At 41.0% G+C, this 11911-nt stretch overlaps 1 pseudogene; it reads right to left on the bottom strand.

Annotated features, from left to right (window-relative positions):
• Positions 1 to 10619: 10619 nt before the first annotated feature.
• LOC144595508 (dnaJ homolog subfamily C member 8 pseudogene) lies at positions 10620 to 11486 on the bottom strand (annotated as a pseudogene).
• Between the last annotated feature and the right edge of the window lie 425 nt (positions 11487 to 11911).

Genomic DNA, 11911 nt, shown 5'->3' with positions numbered 1-11911 from the left:
CTCCCTTCCCCTCCCCTTCCCAGATCTCCCTCTATCTTCCTGTCTCCACCTATATCCTTCCTTTCTCCCGCCCCCTGACATCAGTCTGAAGAAGGGTCTCGACCCGAAACGTCACCCATTCCTTCTCTCCCGAGATGCTGCCTGACCTGCTGAGTTACTCCAGCATTTTGTGAATAAATCGATTTGTACCAGCATCTGCAGTTATTTTCTTATACCCCAAATAATTTATTTGGTGGCTTAATGTCAAGTATTATTGATATGCTCTTTCTATGCTTCTGGCCTATCAAAGTACCATATAAAGACTAGGGTAGGGCCTGGTAATTCCCCCTCACTTTGAAAGATGCAGTAAGTAGGTGATTGTGATCTGAAAAGCACAGATTGGGTCCTGGCTCACTGTTTCAAAATACTATTGTAGTTGAAACTCAAGATGGCGTGCATTATTTCAAGCGACTTTCAACAACAAGTTGAGGTCCTGCCCAGAGGCTCTGCCTGTGCTCTTTGGTATAAAATATTGCACATCAACATTTTTGAGAACAGATGTATTTGATCACTGGAACAATTTTTATCCTTCAATTTGATACCCAACACCAAATATTTTAGTTTCCTTTCCTAAAGGTTCTGTGATCGTGCTGATTACACATTGGTTACCATTTTTCTTGTAATTTCTACAATCCTTACCAACCTCTCCTATGCTTTCTTTGTGGAAACTGGCAATAAGCCTCTGGAATTACATAAAGATAACTGCTTTACAGAAAGTCATTGCAGTTCCTTCTCTTCTCCCTAGTCAGACCCAGCATCTTTCCTGCATAGGATCTTGGTTTCAAACTAGGTCAACACTGCTGTCTGTCTTTTAATTTCCACGGTCACGGTGGCGCAGCGGTCGAGTCGCTGCCTTACAGCGAATGCAGCACCGGAGACCCGGGTTCGATCCCGACAACGGGTGCCGTCTGTACGGAGTTTGTACGTTCTCCCCGTGACCTGCGTGGGTTTTCTCCGAGATCTTTGGTTTCCTCCCACACTCCAAAGACATACAGGTTTGTAGGTTACTTAGCTTGGTAAATGTAAAAATTGTCCCTAGTGTGTGTAGGATAGTGTTAATGTGCGGGGATCGCTAGTCGGTGCGGACCCGGCGGGCCGAAGGGCCTGTTTCCGCGATGTATCTCTAAACTAAAAACTAATTTGGAGCATTTCATCCTGCGGTGTTTTCTCACAAAGGAATTTCCTAAATTGTGCCAGTAGTTTCAATTAATCTGACGGGAATGATACCAGGGTAAGGCAATATAGTATTTCCAAAGTCTAGAAATCATTACATTCTCAAGTGGGGATAGAAAACTAGAGGTTGTGGCTGAAAGAGGGAAGTGCCTGCCTAAGATAGTGAACATCCATCTCTGGAGATCAATCTTTTGAAACAGATGAGTTATTTTACTAAGAACAAGACCAATCTAATTAGATTAGAAAAATAGCATGGAGTAAGAAAAGGTGATTCCACTCATGTCTGTAGTCTTCACATTCCATGCACAATGTACTCAATCATGAATGCTACCTGATCCATTTATCCGCCTAAAGAAAGTATCTACTTTGCTTTTGGTCTCCAGTTTTATAGACACTTTCTTTGGAATTGAATCAGGGAATTTTTTTTTAAAAAGCTGCCTAAAGTTGTCTCCAGTTATTCCTCTTTTATGAGATTAGCTCTAAGCGCAGATATCTGGTCCTGTAATCATTTAAAAAAACACAAACTTGGAAATACACACCAGTTCAGACAGTATATTTAGAGAGAGAAACAATGCACGTTTCTGGTCAAAGATTTTTTATCAGACGTGAGGGTAAGAGAATATCAGTTTTAAATTACCAAGAGGGTGGAAGTAGGATAAGAGGCATATCTCTGATGGAGTAAGTTTAGGATTTCCTGAGTATAAACTATTCATAAAGTAATCATGTCAATGGTTTAAGAAATATAATTGGAGAAAAATTACATCAAGACATTTAAAAGCTATGATGTGAAGGCAGCTAAAGTGAGAAAATATTAGAAGGAAAGTATAAGGTGCAAAACACAGAACTGTCGGGAATGCAAACCATAGGGACAGTGAAAGCAGCCAGTAGCAGAGTGAATGACTTGCAGCAGAACTGGCCAGTTCTGAGGCAGAGAGTGTGTGTGAATTGTTTGAATTTGCTGAATATGTGGCTTTCTGCACTGTTATAATAAGGCCAATGTTAGATTGAGGAACAACACCTTTTCTTTCATCTGGTCACCTTGCAGTCTTCTGATCTCAATACTGAATTAAACAATATGTAATATGGTCTGAAGAAGGGTCCCAACACAAATCGTCACCTATCCATTTTCTCCAGATTCGGGTTCTTGCTGGACCCGCTGAGTTGCTCCAGCATTCTGTGTCTACCTACTGAATTGAACAACTTTATCTAACTCACTTTTTCCATTTATATTCGAACTGGTCAATTATATTGCAAATGTCCTTGAATTATCCCATTGAATTAGTATTGGAGCTGATATTCCATGAAGACTTCTTTATCTTCATTGTCAAAACTACAGGCTAATGTTTTTCAGAAAAAGATTATGGGTGGATGGGGAAGTAGAAAGATGATAAGGAATGTTGATATCCTCATTCGCAATCAACCTAATGGCACTTGTGGCCAGAGACTCATTGAGAATTAACTCTTTGCAGTGTGCTTGTATCCTTTCGGATTCTGTACTACTGCTTGTGGTTACATGTTAACATGTTAACATTCCCCACAGTAAGAAATGTCTCAGCTCTTGTCCTGTTGTATATGCATCTAAGGTGACCCTCAGGTATGTTTAAGTTTGGAAGAGCTGAGACATAGCTGTAAGGCTTACAAATGTACTAAATGTGTGAACATAAGGGTAAGATAATGAATTAAAGGGATAAATACTGATTTGATACATGAGGCTGTGAGTGAATTTGGTGTAGTGCATGGAGCAATAGACAAGGCTACTGCAGTAACGGACAGCATATTCAATCTTCCTTTGGAAGATTGAAGTCTCACTGATAACTCATATCATTTTGCTCAACCCCTTGTGGCACTACACTCATGCTCTTGGAACTAAACCATCTGCAGTAACATCCTCACCACTTGCTCTTACCCATGTGGAGTGTGTCCATGCATCTGTGGATGCAGGACATTATTTCATGTAACTGCATCTTGCAATGCCAGACAATGTGGGTCCTTCTCAAGTATCCAGCTTTTATTTTGAGTATCACAGCACAGATTTAGCAAAGGTTTCTTACCATCTCTTACACATGCAATTTTCTGCAAGTGGTGCAGGTCACTTTTTAAGACATGTAAACCACTTGCAAGATCAGGCCCAATGCTGATGCATACAACTAATTGAACATGTTAGCTGCACACAACAATCTTTTACGTGCTGCAGGCAGTGTTCACTCAATATGCTGCCAACAACACGATGAATGGCTGGGAGTTAATTGAGGATAGCAATCTCAATTCCTATTTATGAAGCTTATTCACTAGAATCAATAGAAATTGAGCTAATGGACACATTTTCTGATTGGTTAATGCGACATGTGTTTTATTTCCCTGAAATCTGACTTGATGCCAAAACCTTTTAGGATATTTAGTGGTGGCTTGAGAGAAGGAATTAAGATTTATCTTTCCAGGATTAGAAATGGCTTTAAATAAAGCAGAAAATGGAATAGACAGCTACAAATGACATAGTCTGCTTAAATGAGTGGGGAAGTAATGGCAGAGGGAGTTTACTTTGAACAAATGCAAGGGCATTCACTTATTACCTGAATCTTTAAGTGGAATGTTCTTAAATGTTGAATTGAGTTGAGTTTAGTTTATTGTCACGTGTACCGAGGTACAGTGAAAAGCTTGTGTTGTGTGCAAACCAGTCAGCGGAAAGGCAATACATGATAACAATCAAGCCATCCACAGTGTACAGCTACATGATAAAGGGAATAACATGAACAACATTTAGTGCAAGATAAAGTCCAGTAAAGTCTGATCAAAGATAGTCTGAGGGTCTCTAATGAGGTAGATAGTAACTCAGGCCCGGTTGTTAGTAATATGGTTCAGCTGGGAAGAAGCTGTCCCTGAATCTGGAGGAGTGCGTTTTCACACTTGTACACCTTTAGCCTGATGGGAGAAGAGGGAATGGAACTAATCCTTGATTATGCTGGTGACCTTGCCGAGGCAGCATGAGTTGTAAATGGATTAAATGGAAGGGAGGTTATTTTGTGTGATATTCTGGGCTGCATTCACAATTCTCTGCAGTTTCTTGAGACAAGTTATGCCACAAACGTGTTATGGCATGGCATCCCAGTTTATCGAGATTTAAAGCAGGTGATGAGAAGTAAACATTGGTATAGTTGCATGGTGGCACGGTGGTAGAGTTGCTGCCTTACAGCGCCAGAGACTCAGGTTCGATCCTTACTATGGGTGCTTGTATGTACGGAGTTTGCATGTTCTCCCCGTGACTTGTGTGGGTTTTCTCTGGAATCTGCCGTTTCCTCCCATACTCCAAAGACAGGTTAATTGGCTTGGTAAAATTGTGCGTAGGATATTGTTAGTGTAAGGGGATTGCTGGTCGGCATGGACTCGGTAGGCTGAGGGGCCTGATTCCACACTGTATCTCTAAACTAAAACTAACCCAGCAATCGATCTGCAAAGTGGCAGAGAACACAACTTGAATCCTGCATTTTGTAAAGGCAACATCATTTCATTCGGCCACCATCACCACTTAGCTCAGTGAACCTGTGCGTCTGGCACTGACCATGAACTCATAAAGTCTGTCTGAAGCAATGAGTTCTGGACCAAGTGTTTGTCAATGTTTGAAAGAAAAAAAACGAGCACCACAGAATGCAAATGGCATCCTGGGGCAGAGAAAGACCTGGTACATTGTTAACAAAACAATCCCAACATTTAATTTACCATTTTTCTACTCTGAGTTAATTAGAAAAGAGTTTTCACTGATAGTGGAATTTCAAGGCATGGATTGGATTGTGTGATGAATCACCTGGTAAGGTAACATTGCTGCAGTTTGATATTTTTGAACATAGCACTCCTTTCATTCCTGAATTTTCTTCATGTCCATATACTGAATAATAGAAACATAGAAACATAGAAACATAGAAACATAGAAAATAGGTGCGGGTGGAGGCCATTTGGCCCTTTGAGCTAGCACAGCCATTTATTGTGATCATGGAGGATCATCCACAATCAGTAGCCTGTGCCTGCCTTCTCCCCATATCCCTTGATTCCACTAGCCCCTAGAGCTCGATCTAACTCTCTTTTAAATTAATCCAGTGAATTGGCCTCCACTGCCTTCAGTGGCATGGAATTTCACAAATTCACAACTCACTAGGTGAAAAAGTTTTCTTCTCACCTCAGTTTTAAATGGCCTCCCCTTTATTCTTAGACTGTGTCCCCTGGTTCTGGATTCCCCCAAAATTGGGAACATTTTTCTTGCATCTAGCTTGTCTAGTTCTTTTATGATTTTATACGTCTCTATAAGATCCCCTCTCATTCTATTAAACTCCAGTGAATACAGGCCTAGTCTTTCCAATCTTTCCTCATATGACAGTCCCTCCATCCCAGGGAATAACCTCGCGAACTTACGCTGCACTGCCTCAATAGCAAGGATGTCCTTCCTCAAATTAGGAGACCAAAACTGAACACAAAACTCCAGATGTGGTCTCACCAAGGCCCTATACAACTGCAGAAGGACTTATTTGCTCCTGCGCTCAAATCCTCTCATTATGAAGGCCAACATGTCATTAGCTTTCTTCACTGCCTGCTGTACCTGCACGCTTACTTTCAGTGACTGGTGCAGAAGGACACCAAGGTTTTGTTGCATTTCCCCTTTACCTAATCTGAGACCATTGAGATAATAATCTGCCTCCTTATTTTTGCCGCCAAAGTGGATAACCTCACATTTATCTACATTATACTACATCTGCCATGCATCTGCCCACTCACTCAACCTGTTCAAGTCACCCTGCAACTTCCTAACATCCTCTTCACAGTTCACACTGCCACCCAGCTTTGTGTCATCCACAAATTTGCTAGTGATACTTCTAATTCCATAATCTAAATCATTAATATACATTGTAAATAGTTGCGGCCCCAGCACCGAGCCTTGTGGCACTCCTCCAATTTTCACTGCCTGCCATTCTGAAAAGGACCTGTTTATTCCTACTCTTTGTTTCCTGTCTGCCAAGCAATTCTCTCTCCATGTCAATACCCTACCCCCAATACCATGTGCTCTAATTTGGCTCACCAACCTCCCATGTGGTACATTATCAAAGGCTTTCTGAAAGTCTAGATACACTTCATCCACTGGCTCTCCTTCAACCATTTTACTTTCACATCCTCAAAAAATTCCAGAAGATTAGTCAAGCATGATTTCCTCTTCATAAATCCATGCTGACTTGGACCAATCCTTTTACTGCCATCCAAATGCGCCGTTATTACCTCTTTAATAATTGACTCCAGCATCTTCCCCACCACCGATGTCAGGCTAACTGATCTCTAATTCCCCGTTTTCTCTCTCGTTCCTTTCTTGAAAAGTTGGATAACATTAGTTATCCTCCAATCCACAGGAACTGATCCTGAATCTATTGAACATTGGAAAATGATCACCAATGCGTCCACGATTTCTTGAGCCACCTCCTTGAGTACCCTGGGATGCAGACAATCCCTGGGATTTATCAGCCTTCAGTCCCATCAGTCTACCCAATACTATTTCTCGACTAATGCAAAATTTTTCAATTCCTCTGTCTCCCTTGATCCTCTGTCCACTAGTACATCTGGGAGATTGTATGTGTCTTCCTTAGTGAAGACAGATCTGAAGTATCTGTTCAACTCTTCCGCCATTTCCTTGTTACCCATAATAATTTCACCCGTTTCTGCCTTCAAGGGACCCACATTTATCTTTATAAACTTTTTCTCTTAACATACCTAAAGAAGCTTTTACTGTCCTACTATATATTCTTGTCCAGCTTCACTTCGTACCTCATCTTTTCAGCCCGTATTGCCCTTTTTGCTATAATAGTGTAAGAAAATAACTGCAGATGCTGGTACAAATCGAAGGTATTTATTCACAAAATGCTGGAGTAACTCAGCAGGCCAGGCAGCATCTCAGGAGAGAAGGAATGGGTGACGTTTCGGGTTGAGACCCTTCTTCTTTTTGCTATCTTCTGTTGTCCTTTGAAAGTTGCCCAATCCTCTGGCTTCCAGCTACTCTTTGTTATCTTATACATCTTTTCTTTTAGTTTTATTCCATCTCTAATTTCCCTTGTCAGCCACGGTTGCCTCTTACTCCTCTTAGAATCTTTCTTCCTCTTTGGAATGAAATGATCCTGCATCTTCTGGATAATGCCAAGAAATTCTTGCCATTTCTGTTCCACTGTCATGCCTGCTAGGATCCTTTTCCATTCGACCTTGGCCAGCTCCTCTCTCATGCCTTCATAGTCCCCTTTGTTCAACTGCAACACTGACTTTCGTGGTTTAACCTTCTCCCTCTCAAATTGCAGATTAAAACTAATCTTATTATGGTCACTACCTCCAAGCGGTTCCTTTACCTTAAGTTCCCTTATTAAATCTGGTACATTTGACAACATGAATTGCCTTCTCTCTGTTAGGCTCTAGTACAAGCTGCTCTAAGAATCCATCTCGGAGGCACTCTACAAACTCCCTTTCTTGGGGTCAAGAACCTACCTGATTTTCCCAGTCTACCTGCATATTGAAATCCCCCATAACCACAATGGCATTACCTTTGTTACATGCCAATTTTAACTCCTGCTGCAACTTACACCCTATATCCAGGCTACTGTTTGGGGGTCTGTAGATAACTCCCATTAGTGTCTTCTTACCTTTATAATTCCTCAACTCCATCCACAGTGACTCTATATCGTCAATCCCAATGTCACACCTTGCAAGGGACTGAATTCCATCCCTCACCAACAGAGCTACCCCACCTCCTCTGCCCACCTGCCTGTCCTTTCTCTGTGACACATAACCCTGAATATTCAGTTCCCAGTCCTGATACTTCTGCAGCCACGTCTCTGTAATCCCCACAATGTCATACCTATCAATCTCTAACTGAGCCTCAAGCTCACCCACTTTACTTCTTATACTTCGCGCATTTATATATAGTAATTTTAATCCTTTGCTCATCTCAGCTTCCACATCGATTCCTATTACACTTGGCCATTCTCTCCTATTGCTTCATGAGCTTTCTGTCCCTTTAATTCTGGGGTGTTTCTTAATTATTCCTATACTCTCTTTCCCTTTAACTCCATCCTTGTCTATCCCATTTGAAACACATCTCCAACTATTTAGTTTAAAACCAGTGGCAAACCTGCCTGCCAGAATGCTGGTCCCCTGCCTTTTGAAGTGCAACCTGTCCCTTTTGTACAATCCACCCTTACCCCAAAACAGATCCCAGTGGTCTGAGAATCTAAATACCTGCCCCCTGCACCAGCTCCTCAGCCACACATTCAGGTCCCGTATCTCCCTGTTCCTGCCCTCACCAGCACGAGAAACTGGAAGCAAATACACACTGATATTTGCCAAACATCCGCCTATAATGTAATCCTTCACCAACACGTTGCACATCAAAAGCTGTCTGAAATGACTTAACACCAGTGCAATAAAGTGGTTGAATAGGATAATTTGGGAAAGTTACAGCAAGCGATCAATAGAAAGCCCTATGGTAATTCAGCCTCACAATGATTAAAATGCTTCAAAACAGCAGGTTTCAAAGCAGTTATTGGGCCACATATAAAACGCATCATTCCTGCAATGCCACAATGTAAGCAATCTATTTTGAAATGCTATAAATTACACTCCATACGCATATAAGAAATCTTCCCCACAGGAAGATTCCCCACAGGAAACCTTTCAAAAAGATGCATTGGTAAAATATGCGTCATAAAGCAGTAATAAACTAAATCTGGTGTAAACAATGTCAGAAACTGATAATTCAACTCAGTTTCTCAGGGTAATTTTCACGTGCATCGCTTGACCAACAATTTAAGGCAGCATGTTGACAATCCATTATTGAACACTTCCAATTCCATAACATACAAATCAATAGAATGGAAATCTGGTGAGTCATTCAATAGGCAATTGAATTAATCTGCCAGGCTACTATTCATGAAGTAACAAAGAAAATAGCCATTATATTAAGACTACAGGGACAACTAGGATCAGAGAATATTTCAGACCAAGGAAACACAGAAACCAAAAGTGAAAAATGTTACTCAATTTCATAAATGAAAACAAAGTGCTGAGCATCTATTTGTATTTTGCTGTTGGTTCAAGAATTCTATACTTACACCTTGGCCAAGAATCCAAAGACTGAAGCAAATACAAAGGTTTTCCCAATGGGTACACACTAACTACCAAACAAATCAATGAATCCCAATGACCAGGGGAAACTAATGCATGTGAATTATAATGCTTAAATAGGAGATCAACATAGACTTCACCAGTGAAATTCATTGTGGAGGTGACCTGTTGGTTGATGAGATGGATCCCAGGGAAGTCAACTACATGTTGGGGGTTGTGGGCTAGGAATTGTGGCAGATGGGAAAGCCAGCATGGCTAAACGTCAAGAAGCAATGGAAAGACAGGTCAGGGAGGTGAATTCATGGAACTAAGCTCCCATGACCTATATACAATTTAGGACAAAATTATATCAAAATCTGTGAATATTTTAATAAATCTTACTTGGTAACAACAGCATAATTATATTCACAGGCTGGCATTTGTGCGGGTGAATCCTACTTGCTGCCTATCAGCCTATTGTTAGACATGGTTCAGGTCTTTCGGCATTTGGACGTAGAATGGCCTCAGTATCTGTGGAGTCATAAATGGTGCTGAAGGTTGCGCAATCATCAGTACACATCCCTCCTTCTGACCTTACGACTGAAGAAAGATAATTGATGAAGCAGCTGAATGTGGCTGAGCCCTGGACACGAAGCTGAGGAACTCCTGCAGAGATGTTCTGTGGCTAAGATGACCAGTCACCACAACCATCTTCCTTTGTGCTAGTGTGTAGGAAGGAACTGCAGATGCTGGTCTAAACCGAAGATAGACAAAATACTCTCCATCATGATCCCAGTGGGCTCCCTGCCTAGCTAGCCTGAAACAAAGCGCGTGATTGGTCAATTGGCATCCGACTCAATGACAAACGTGCTTTGATTGGACAATTACTACTGGGAAAATTGACAAGATTTTGGAGGTGTTTTCCATATTTTAAAAATATGTGCAGGTTTTGTTCTTTTTTAAAAAAAAATTGTATTTATTTTTTAATTTTTTTAATTTCCAAACACTTTTAATGACTTTTGATGACTAAAGATAGACAAATTGTTCATCACAGTACAAAAAGGGTACAAAACGTTAAATTACAGGGCTTAAAAATGAAAGGTTTTGAAAAAGATACGCGTCCATTATCAACCTCTTTTATACTGTACATTTACATCATGTTGTTTTAGAAACAAGGAGCGGCAAAGCCCTGCTGTGCAGATTACCAGGGATGAACGTCAGAAGCACTTGTAGCTACAACATTTACGAGTCAGTAGAATGGATAGGAAAACAAACATTTCTGCCACTAAATTGCAAACACCAGTCCTAAGCGAAGAACATGTTCTGGAATAAACATTGCTATAGTTGTCTGTGTTTGTGATTTCCTATTTTATGTAAAAGACAGGCTACCCTTATCGCTGTTCCATTTTGACTTTGGGGGGCTTGAGAAAACTCCGTTTCTTTTCTTTCTTGGTCTTTTTATTGGCCTGGAAGCTCCTCTGTCTATCCACACGACCATCTCTGCTCTCCTCAAAAAATTTCTGCCACTCTTTATCGCGTTGGACTTTCTCTTCCTGTTCAATTTCCTCTTCTCATTGTCGTTTCCTCTCATGCATGTCTTTGGCTTCACGTTCCTTCCTCTTAATTTCCAGCTCAGCAAACAACTTCATTGTTTGTTTGTGCACTGACTGCTTGAACATTTCAGCATCATCTTCTTCTACAATTGGTTGCTTGCCTTCTTTCTTTAATGCCTTCCTTTTCTCTTTCATGTTGTGTTCTATTGTTTCCCTCGCACCCTGTATCACATCAATGGCACGTTTCTTCTGTTCTGGTTCCAGTAGCATCTTATGAGCCTTGTCCACAGCTTCAAATGCCTTCTGTGCTTGTTCTGGGTCATCTTGGTTTTTGTCTGGATGGACCAAGATTGAGAGCTGTCTGAACCTGTTTTTCAGCTCTTTATCTGTTGCTTCGGGATCTACCTGCAATACTTCAAATGGGTTTAGGTTGATGTAAGTGGATCCAGGTCTTGTAAGCCTTTCAATTTGTTGTTTAGGTGTTAGAACGGAGTCCATCTTTTCAATTTGCTTAACCTCGGTGAGGAAGACCTTGAAGGCCTCCTCGCCGCTGCGGTCCGTGATGGGTGAGGAGCCGCCCGTGGCCGCGCCGCTTTGCGCCGCCATCTTGCCTGCCTTGCAGGTTTTGTTCTTGATGAGTTTCAGATACAATTTCTATAATATTTTTACACAATATGTTATAAATACAGGTAGATTTGGGATGTGGGTCATGACATGAAATGAAAAGGCACCTCAGCCCACAGTCTACTTGTAGAAAATAAGATAAAACTGACATTTTTTTAAGAACTTGATACCTGAAAGGTAAAACCTGGTGCCGGAAGTGTGGCAATTCTTTGTGTACGGCTTCAGAATTTTTTTTTAGCACAAAAATCTTTGCAATCTTTTACTTATGTATTCTTAAGTATAATTTGATTTTACTGGTTTGTATGTAAAACAAATCATTTCGCTATACCTAGGTACATGTGACAATGAAGGAACTATAGAACTATTTTGAGACTGTTACGTAGTTCTATATAACAAACCAGGGAAAG

Source organism: Rhinoraja longicauda, chromosome 7, assembly GCF_053455715.1.
Source record: "Rhinoraja longicauda isolate Sanriku21f chromosome 7, sRhiLon1.1, whole genome shotgun sequence".
Classification (NCBI taxonomy): Eukaryota; Metazoa; Chordata; class Chondrichthyes; order Rajiformes; family Arhynchobatidae; genus Rhinoraja; species Rhinoraja longicauda.
The sequence above is the reverse complement of the archived record's forward strand: the minus strand, read 5'-3'. Positions and strand labels throughout refer to the sequence as shown.